Source organism: Sturnira hondurensis, unplaced genomic scaffold, assembly GCF_014824575.4.
Source record: "Sturnira hondurensis isolate 20B ecotype Veracruz unplaced genomic scaffold, ASM1482457v3 Scaffold0021214, whole genome shotgun sequence".
Taxonomy (NCBI): Eukaryota; Metazoa; Chordata; class Mammalia; order Chiroptera; family Phyllostomidae; genus Sturnira; species Sturnira hondurensis.
Genome location: NW_028093845.1, coordinates 1,133,986 through 1,144,963, shown reverse-complemented (window position 1 = coordinate 1,144,963; position 10,978 = coordinate 1,133,986). Strand labels below are relative to the sequence as shown.

The 10,978-nt window shown below is 40.8% G+C and overlaps 1 pseudogene; it reads left to right on the top strand.

Annotated features, from left to right (window-relative positions):
- Window positions 1-967: 967 nt before the first annotated feature.
- LOC118977163 (60S ribosomal protein L23a-like) lies at window positions 968-1,435 on the top strand (annotated as a pseudogene).
- Window positions 1,436-10,978: the final 9,543 nt, after the last annotated feature.

Here is a 10,978-nt window from a genome sequence, read left to right as displayed (position 1 = left end):
TAAAATATGGTGAACACACACATTATCTCTCTAAAAGGGGACAAAAAGAAGTCAACACTGAAACACATATGGGATTACAGTTTTTGCTTAGTGGACTGTAGACTTAGTGGACTGTGTATTACAACTTACAAAGGAAGATTCAGCTTATGATTTTTTAATATCATGATGGTGCAGAAATCACACACATTTAGTAGGAACCATGCTTTGAATTTTGAATTCTGGTGTCCTGCTGGGCTAGTGATCTGTGGTACAACCCTTTCCATGATGCTGGACAGTGAGAGAGCTGTAGTCCCTCCCTAGTCAGCCATTCAATAGCAGGGGTCAACAACTGATCCTCTACAGTGTACTCTGTGTTTCCAGCACTGTTCGGACTCAGTGGTACCTTGGTACCATCATTAATTTGTTCGGGAACTTCTTGCGAGTGCTGAAACCAATGAGTACCAAATGATGAAGCATTTTCTCTTGGGGGGTGGTACTGTGACTCATACAAGTTCTCGCAAGTGTGAGAAGTGCCAAGCAAGTGTCAAGTGCTGAAACATTTTTTTCTCATCAAAATGCAATGAGGACAGGGTTGGTGAGTTCTGAAGCCGACAAATATAGGGGTATGACTGTACTGTGTTTTGTGTTTTCCCACCCCATAATGTCTACAAAATGCCCATCTGTGTCTCCTGCTTTTGGTGAAAAGAAGAAGGCAAATACTATTGAGATAAAATTCAAGATAATCTCCTAACTGTGGGCTAATGGAAAGGTTCTGAGCATACTTAAGGTGGGCAAAGCTAAACTATTATGTTTGGTAGATGAGGTGTATTAAATGAACTTTTAACTTAATGATGTTTTCAACTTAGAGTGGATGTATTTGGACAGATACCATCGTAAGTTGAGGAACATCTGTATACATGTTCTAACAACACTGTCCTATGACAGAACCTTCAAATGGCTGTTTTAAAATATTATTATTTAGCTTTTCATGAAAATGACACTGGAAGCAAACAAAACCCCTGCCTTTCCCAAAGCCGAGGCCAAAGCAAAGGCTTTGAAAGCAAAGAAAGCAGTGCTAAGAAGCATTCACAGACACAAAAATTAGAAGGTCCACACATCACCCACCTTCTGAAGCCCTGAAACACTGCTGAAGGGAGCCCAAAGGTCCTTGAAAGAGTGCCCCAGGGGAAACAACCTTGACCACTACATCCTCATCAAGTTTACCCTGACTTTGGAGTCAGCCATGAAGAAGACAGAAGACAATAATCCCCTTGCGTTCACTGTGGATGTCAAGGTCAACTAGCACCATATCAAACAAGCTGTGAAGAAGCTCTATGACATTGACATGGCCAAGGTCAACACCCTGATGTGGTCTGATGGGGAGAAGAAGGCATATGTTCAACTGGCTCCCAACTATGATGCTTTGGATGTTGCCAACAAAATTGAGGTCATCTAAACCGAGTCCAGCTAGCTAATTCTAAATGTAAAAATTTTACACAGTAAAAAAATAACTAAAGCATAATAATTTATTAAAAGTTTTTAAAATGACATGAGATCTTTGAATCAAAGTGTTAGCTCAAATTATGTCATTCAATGGATGTTTTTAGCTTTTTGTAGCTGTTTCGCCTGGTTTTATAGATGAAGCTTTTAATATCCCACATATTTAAAGGAAAAAATAGAAGAGTAGATGCTGAATAAATTCAAGTGCTTTTTCTCTCTTATACCTTCTTACAGAGGAAAATTAACTTCTCTACCAGAGTACAGAGACTGTATCTTCTTCAATAATCAGATGATAGCAGAGTTTATGATTCGGGGAATGCAGAGGGCTGTAGCTAGGTCTGCCTGCAAAAGTCGAGAGGTAGGTTTGTGAAATATTCTTAGAACAAATTAAGCTATTCACATCTAACCTAGACTGTTCTTTTTAAATTAAAAAATGAATTTAAGGGAACCAAGAGAACTAGGTTAACAAGGAAGCCGTAAAGACTGATGATTATTTCCTGGCAGCCCTGGACCATCAAAATGCTCCTGTTGGTTGAGGAAGTATCTTAGATTGTGGGGTGCTTCTTCCTCCCAAGATGAGGGGAAGCGCACACCAGCACAGTGAGGCTTGCCGTCAATCAGTCCTGTGACTTACTGGCTGTGAAACCACCATTTCCCAAATCTTTGAAAGCTCCCAATGGGGAACTGCCTTTCTTTCTCTTGTCCCTCTGCCTTTATGTTACCTGTGTCTGTATTTTCTGTGTCTCCTGCCCTCATGGCCCCGCCACAGATTCAAGCTCCTCGGCTCTTTCCAGACAGGAAGCTCGCACTGTGCCCTGGGCAAGTGTCCCTGCACCAGACACCAGGGTTGTTCCACACCTCACTGTAACCTGGCTATTACAACATTTGCTCTTTACCTCCAACCTGCAACCTTCCGGCATTGTATGTCACTCTCTAAGTATGTGAAGGAGTTTTACTGAGTAGCAGGCTCTTTATTCTAATTTTTAAACATGAATCCTCCTATTTCTCTAATCCTGAAGCACGTTCACACCCGGAGCTATTCCAGAGCTTTCCCGGCTGAATCCTTCTTCCCCCAGGTTCTCTGGAAGGTGCCCCTGAGAAACCCTGGGGGATGATGACCTGCCCTAAGCTCCTATGGAGAGGAGCCTAAGGACACAGTGCCCTCCTCAACCCCAAACAGAGTGGTCTTCTGCATCCCAACCAGATGCATTTCCAGACTGCGCTCGCCCACATTTCATTAACTCCTGAAGGATTGAACCAGGGTGATGTGGCTTTTCGTTAAAGCAATGCCCATCGAATTCCCTAAGTGAGTTCCATTCCTTTGTAGCCCACTAACTGGAGGGCTGCCTGCGAAGGGCCGTGCTGGTCTTTGGTGACTCAGTGCCATCTCCTCTTCTCACAGGGTGATCCTCAGTGGGTAAGTTGGGAGATCTGCCAGCTCCAGAGATGGCAAATGGATGTGAGTTTAAATTCCCAACCTTTTCCTATTTACTCATCATTCCTCTGTTACCTTGTGGGATACCACATTCTGGTTTCTCCAGAGGCATCACTGCCCTTAGCTTTGTCGAGTCTCCTGTTGTTTAAGAGGCATAAAACACGGATGTGTATCTTGTCTCTGACACTGTTCATCGTTCTGTGTCTCAGTTTCCATTGGCAGTGTGGGGACGACTTCACAGGTTTGTGGGAGAATCTCTACTTTACTGGGATAGACCATGTGATCAAATGGAGCTGTTGCATTTGATCTCATAAAAATGAGGCAATTGACTTAAAAGGGTTTGAATAACCCTTGCCTCTGTTTATTTCCCATTTCAGGTGACATTGATAGAAAGCTGTCGTGGTGAATGCTCATTATTGCTGGAGACACCAAGGGTGTGCTCATCAAACCCTTAGTGAGAGATGTAGATCTTAATTACTCTCTAGACCAGACTTATCAATATGCAGGTCCTGGCTCTGTTTCCTTAGCTCATGATAAGCTCACAGTTGTCTTAGCCAGTGATTACATAAACTAAAAAGGGCTATATTATAGCCAAATATATCAAGAGACATGAGCCAAATGTGATTTTAATATGCTGGCATAATATAATACTTCTGACTTTGAAAAGTACCCCCACATGATTAAACCCCTTCACTGTTACTAAAGAAGGATAATTTGCTTCAGATTAAAGTCAAAGCAATAAAGCTACTTATGGAAAATGACCTTTCTTGTCCTTACACATTTCAAGTGGATTCCTAGAGAAGTGAGCCCAGCAGGAATTCCATTTAACTAACTGCCTGAGTCCACAGGACTCCAAGAAGCCGTTCCTCACCTTGGTTACTCGAAGCCAACCAGTTCCACCACTAGGAGCCCAGAAGTTTTTGCTGAGTGACCTTGATGAGATGACATTTGTGGTATCAGACATGGTGATGTTAGCTTTGTAGATTTTTTAATTCCAAGTTTATGTTTACACTTTGAATAGTTACTGTGACCTTTATTTTGATGTAATGTCATCAACATATGATACAATTGGGATTGAAAATTTGGTTTAAAATCCAGTTCCCACACCTCAGATAAGGTTGAATATGCACAGCAGGTAATGATATATTTCGATCTGCTATTTGCTTCTTTCTGTAGCGAGGTCGCCCCTCAGCCACTCCAGGCCTTCGTATCCCTTTGTATTTGTATATATGCTTCAGTAGGTCCATGCTTCAAAAGCATCATGGGCAACAGAGTTTTCACTGACTTCTAAAGAACCATTTGGAATCCTATAGGTAACATATTAATATAAACCTAGAATAAAGAACTATAAAGACCAATATGCTAGCATTGGTCTGAATAAGTACTCTTGCGTGATTGGCTGCCTCTACAACAAGAACACATAAGTAACATGTGTGCAGCATCATGGGCTTCTCTGTCCTCACGTAAAGAAGGTGGATCTTGGTTCTTTCAAAGATGTGCAGATAAAATATGCATTGGCACGTTTATCCTAAAAGGGGTGTGTGGCCAGCCTGGCTCTAGATAAAAAAGGACCTTCTCTCTGTCACCTTTTTTTTCTATTTCTGCGATGATTCCTTCCTTTTAAGAGCTGTGAAGGGTCTGCAATTTTACCCAACTTGCAAAAGACAGTGCTAGCCTGTTGCAGCTTTAGTTGCTGGCAGAAGACGTGACATTCCTAGGTCAAAGGTAAAGGATGATTTATTACTCATGGAAATTGCAGTTGCCTGAATATCATCATTTTTCTCGTGTGGGTTCCTCAAAGTTCCAGTTCCCATGAGCAGCGTGAACAGGGCCAGGCCATAGCAGCACAGGCATTAGGTTGCTGACTAGTCCAGAGGAAGAGAATCAGTAGTACACATTGTGTCACAGGATGTGCAGGGACTCAAGGAGTCCATGAAGGATCATCTCCCAGCATCTTTCCTTCCACTCTACTTCTACCCGGTGTCACATCCAAACTGGAAGCCAAAATAATGTATTTGCACTGTAATGAGGATGATTTTCTTATCGTGAGGTCTCCTTTTCAGGCTTGTGTATATTATAAAGTCAGCATTGCTCATTGTAGCACTGGAGACCTTGTGTTGCTGTTGCAGAACTTTCAAGCCTTATTGGGTAAGATGGACATGGTGCTGAGAGCTAGGACATCTGCCTGCACCGTGGGCGCAGTGGCAGAAATGAGAGAGTTACCTACCAAAAGTCATGCTCTGTGTTGCACATTAGGACATTGTTCTTAGCTGAGATCACATTTTCTAGCCCGTCTTGCAGTTAGAGGCATCTGCACTGTACACTTTTAGGATGGGATGTGAGCTACTTTAGGGAGCTGGCTCATACAGACCCCATGAGCACTCTTCCATGTTCTTTTTCCTCTTGGCTAGCAAAGATAGGCAGGATTGTTCAGAGACTGACAAGCTAATGAGGAAGAAGGCTAAGTCTTTCGTAGAAGCTGAACATTCACTGACTTAATTTTGTTAATGTTATATTATTGTGCTTAAGCTATTTTATATATTTTGGAGACAACCTGTTATAGCAACTAACTTAGGAACAACTAGCAACTAGCACTAATTTATACAAGTACGTTGTATTGGTTAGGAGTGATTTTGTAGGAATGTGGAATCATTTCTTGACTCCCCCCAAAAGCCTCTTTTGACCTCAGTAACCTAGGTGACACTTATTGTGGAAATTTTAGAGTCCTCTTTCTCTCCTATAGCAAAATATAAAGTTGATTAAAAAGAAGAAGACAGGGGAATGAAGACAACAGAGATGTTTCATGGTTCAAATACCTTCCATACATTTAGGGACATAATTTATGCCACTTTAGGACAGATGAATTACCTAAACTTGGCCATTCATAGCAGAGATCCCACAGTTGGCTAGGTGTCTACATAGATCTCACACAGCAAGATCTTTGTTTGTCAACTTTTTAACACTGAGACATTTTTAAAAACCCCAAATAATAAAAATGTTGGTGGCAGCTGCATTTATGTAGCATTATATTGAATAATAATCACAAATGTTTGGTTTTCTGGAGACAAATGTCCTCTGCAAAAAAAAAAAAATCACTGATGTGGGAACACCAGTGCCCTGCCTGTATACTCTTTAACCAAGAAATAAGTGTATGTAATTAGCTCAATATGGTTTAGAAGTGTATTATTGACACAAAGCAGGGGTCAGCACTTTTTTTTTCTATAAAGGGCTAAGTAGTAAATATTTTAGCCTTTGTGAGTCGGACATTCTCTGTAGAAATTTTCCAACTGCTGTAGCACCCAAAGCAGCCACAGATAGGACATAAACGAACAGGAGTAGCTGTCTTCTGATAAAACAGACTTATTTACAAAAGCAGACTCTGGGCTCCATCTGGCCCAGGTCCCCTAATTTGCTAAACTCTGACCTAAAGAATCTATATTCTGTTTGTGTAGAGCCAGATACATGTTTCAATGGAAACTGTGCATCATTTAGAGCATATTCTTCAGGATACGAGTCCAATTCACTGCATTACCTTTGAGTTGTTTTTGCAATTCTTTGTAAGCTACAAGTAATTGATAAATATGCAAATTCTGTTCTTTCTGGTAGTGATTTCACTGACCTCCCTTTCCCATCACCTCCCCTCCAGTTTCATCCTCATCTGTTACTGACCTCAACCGTCCTTTGCTCCACATACATTTATGCTGTCCCAGCCTCCTTTGGAGGGGTTGTTGGATCCGCCTGGCTCTTTCCCATCACATGAGTTAAATAAAACTTTTAGCGTGTATCTATTTTAAATCTCTATAGAGTGATGTGTGGAGGCTAAAAAAAATAATGCTTTTCCTCCCACCTTCTAAATTCTTCTACCTAGGCTAATAAATTAACAGAGACCAATTAACAAAAGAAAAACAAATTTTAATACATGTGCATGGGGAATTCCCATATATATAAACATGACAATTCCAACGACAGTGAGGTACCATTGGGCATATATGATTTTGGATGAAGGAGAAAAAGAGAAGGACAAAGTCTTAGATTTTAGAAGTGAGAAGGGGTGATTCACAGGTAATTGAGGAAGAGCAGAACATACACAGCAGGCAAACTTTCGCTTCAATGGGACATGGGTGATCTGGTTACCAGGCCCTGGCTGGGCACCTTCTTATCTATCATACTTACTACAAATCAGACTAAGGCGAATGTGTTCAGATTTCTTTCCTGGAACAGATTTTTCTACCTGAATCTCTTCAGCAGGAAAAGGAAGAGGGACAAAGGGTCCTTTCTGATTCCTTTGTTCCTTAACAACCAGCTTAAAAGCAATATCCCAAAGGCAACACTTCTGGTCCCCTGCAGATGGTTTTACCTTCCTAAAAATGTTTAGTTGTGTATACGTGTGATCATTTAATGATCATTTCTGATCATTTAATGATCAGAAATTATTAACAACTTTGAAATGAAGTTCTAACTGAAGGTTAAACCAAACTGGTTTCTGCAACCAGCTGTGGCCTCCCCAATCCCACACGTGGACGGTGACAGCATTGTGTTTACACAGAATTTTCGAAAGTACTTTCATAGCCATTAGCTCATGGGTTTCTTTTGACACCTCTCCAGGCTTTGTTAAGGCAAATGATGATCAACATGTCATCAGCATGAGGAAAGTGTGACACATAGAAACTTCACAAATGAATTTCTGTGTCTCCTGGGAAAGGGAACATTGTTGCAGATGACTGCTTAGCTGCTCAGTCACCCTGCTGTCTGTCTTTTTGCTCATTTAGTCAGATGGCTGCTCCTCCTCCCTCCTCTACGCTGGCCTTGCAATCAGCTTCACCCCACCACCTTTTCTAAGCAGCATGAAGATAGAATGACAATTGAGCTCTGAAGTTTCCCTGGATTTCTTTGTACATCTGACTAGTATGGGTTGCATTCAAAAGTTAACAAAGATTTATTTTTCAAATTCTAATTATCATCAGCAAGGTGAAGTGATAAATATTATAGCCTTATAATGATTAAGCTGATAGACATTTTTAAAAACAGTCTTCTCAAAACAGACTTTGTCCTGGCCACGTGGCAGTACGGCAACCTGATACTCACAAGACAGAGGTCCAACGAGAACATGGACCTGCTGGCCCCATGAGCCGAGCTTACAGCAGCAAGCTGAAATTTAAGGCAGGAAGTCTTTTCAATGTTGTTTGTAAAAATTCAGCTTCAGCATGGAGCAAACTCTAGGAGAGAAAACTCAACAAGAGAGATATTAGTGTGTATAGTAGGGAACCTGTAGAAGCTGATTATAGCTCTCACTAGGAACCATGCAGAAAAAAAGAATGACAGAATGCCAATGGGAGAATTCGGTGTCACTGCAGCTAATGGCGCTGTCACAGAGTGTTTGAATCTCCCCTTTTTGAGCAGGAAGGTAGCCAGAAGATTACCACCAGCTTTCACAGGGCTGTCCTGCTGTGACAGTAGGTGATGTGTCTGCATGTTTTTTTTCAGAATAATTAGGGGGTGATTTTTCAGAGAAAGTGTGCAGTGTTTCTATTTTAGACTCTGAGTGTGATGGGGAAATTTTTAAATAGATTGTCTTAAGGATACATTTTTACTAAGTTTGTGGGAGATTTAAAGGAGGAAGTAAGCAGACTGTAGATTTGAGACTGACTTCTCTGAAAGTTTCTCCAGAATCTAGGTTTATGTCATTGAGTGTTTTTATTTGCCTTCATTTCTCTGTAAAGAGATAACTAACAGTATATGTATCTCTGAAAAGGCATTAGAAACTTTGTTCTCTACAATATAAAGATGCCATTTGTTTGCTGTTTTCCCCTCTATGACTATTAAAGTGTTATATTTACACTACACATTGATATAAATGTTTGACACTTATACATGGCTAAAGATGAGATAAAAATTATAGTATTTCACTTTCTATTGACTTAAGTCATTTTAACTATAAGATATTTAGTGTAACTTTTTAATTGTCCAAAGACTATTAAGTGTCTAAAATTATTTTTCTCTGTTTAAAGATAAAAGGAAATTCTTTATATCCTTGTTTCAGTTTTTTTTCACTGGTAACAATAAGCTGACAAATACTTAAGTGGAAATTGAATGCATATAGTTTCAGGTCCACTGAGTCCAGCTCACAAAGAATTGTGTTTAAATAAGCACTTTTGAAATTTTTATTAGAAGCACTTTGAATATCTTTCACGGATCCTTAGAGGAATCAGGAATAGAAAGTTCCAGAATCCCAGGAGCACAGACAACTTGACCCTAAAAGGTAAAGTTACAACTAAGAGTTGGAAAACAGGAAATTCTAGATGGTTTCTGGCAAAACACACGGTGCTCCGCCTCCTCTCAGTGTGTGGTGAAGTTTCTCCCAGCCTGTGCATTCTTTCTAAGTCAGGAATTCTCTAAAGACAGAAATTCCCATTCTGTAATGAGAAATAGGAACAGCAGCAGCAATACCACCTTCATGAGGATGAGCAAAGAATATTGTTACTGTGCTTCCTCAGCAAAATATTGCTCATTTCAAAACCCATTCGGGGGCAGGACATTGCCCAGACACTGGGGAACCACCTTCCCAGTGGGAGGGAGGGAGCCATTGTTCAGAAAAGGAAGTGGTCCAGTGTGTGAATGAGCATGTTTGTGTCTTCTGCTGGATCAGCCCCAGAGCTGGGCTGGGCAGCGTTGTGCATCTTGGAAATACATGTTCCTTTGTGATGGTGGTTCCCTGGAGACAGTGAGAGCACAGAGCACCCCTCCTCTTCAGCCTGGAGGAAAACACCCAGGGACAACACCAACACCAAGAAGAAGGATAAAAACAGTGGGTGTGTTTGAAATTCCATTTGCATGAAGAATGCTGGGGAAAGCCAGCCAGTGATCATGGCAGCTGAAAAACAGATCCCGCTGCTTATTGTCCTGCTCTCTGAGTAAGTTAGCAAAGAGATGTGGGTGTGTGCTGTCTGGAAGAATATCGGCTTGAACAAAAAACGTGGGAATCATTTTTCATTGTCAAAGAGAATGTATGAGAAGTGATGAGATAGCTCCCAAAAATTAAAACAAAATTTTAAAAAAACATGTATTCTCCATCCCTCAATACATTTAAAACAAAAATTGGCCACATGGTACTTCCTGGTGTAGTCAGCTCGGACAGGGCAGGTTTCCTAAAATATTGACAAGTATTTAGTGTAACGACCCTGAGGGCTATTTAAAAAATATACCCAACCTTCCCTCCATCTTTCATTTAAGCCCACAAGGAATGTGGTGAGCAGGAGTTTGAACCTTACATTACAGTTTAACTGGTGAGCCCCGGCTTCTCCTCCTCCACAATAGGTCACTGTGAATCACAGTTTTTGTGGTTATACTATTCAAACAGGCAGGCACTTGGTGGTTTGTCTTTTGTTTAATTTGCTACAAGATCACACAAGATATTTTGAACAGAGTTTCAGAAAGCATCTTGGGAAATCTACAAAAAATGGGCTGAGTCATCTAACCCGAAACAGCCCATACCACATCTTCCTGAATCTTGCTCTTTTGTCTCTTGGGAGAAAATTATCAACCGGAGTCAGATGTAAGAACAAGGATTCAGACATTAATATAGGGTGAGACAAGAAAGCTCAAGTGAATACAAGGACTGAGAACTTGAGGGCGTTTTCACTGTGAGGGGGAAGTGCATGAGATAAACCTGCCAATGGCTTTAGGATCTCAAGACTCAAACCACAATGGAAATGCTGGTATGGAAAAATGGCTATATTAGAAATCTGTTGCTAAAAATGACAACGATGGTGACCTGCATTCATCTCCGTGTCATCTTATCAGAAGGTGCAGACCAAGCTAGGTTTTTTTTGTCTTTTTTTAAGCTCAGGTTCAGCACATTTCTTTCTAAATTCGCAGAGCAGGTCAGGTTTCTTTTGGCCCGTGACCTGATCCTTACATTAGAGGAGGCATTATTTTGTTTGTCAAACACAAGCCCAGAGATTTTTTGACTTCTTGGTTTATAACAGGATTGGATTTCAGGCTTCTAACAGTTCAAACTAGTCTCAGAATAGAATCAATAAGAAAAGGCGAAGAAACACAGTTAGT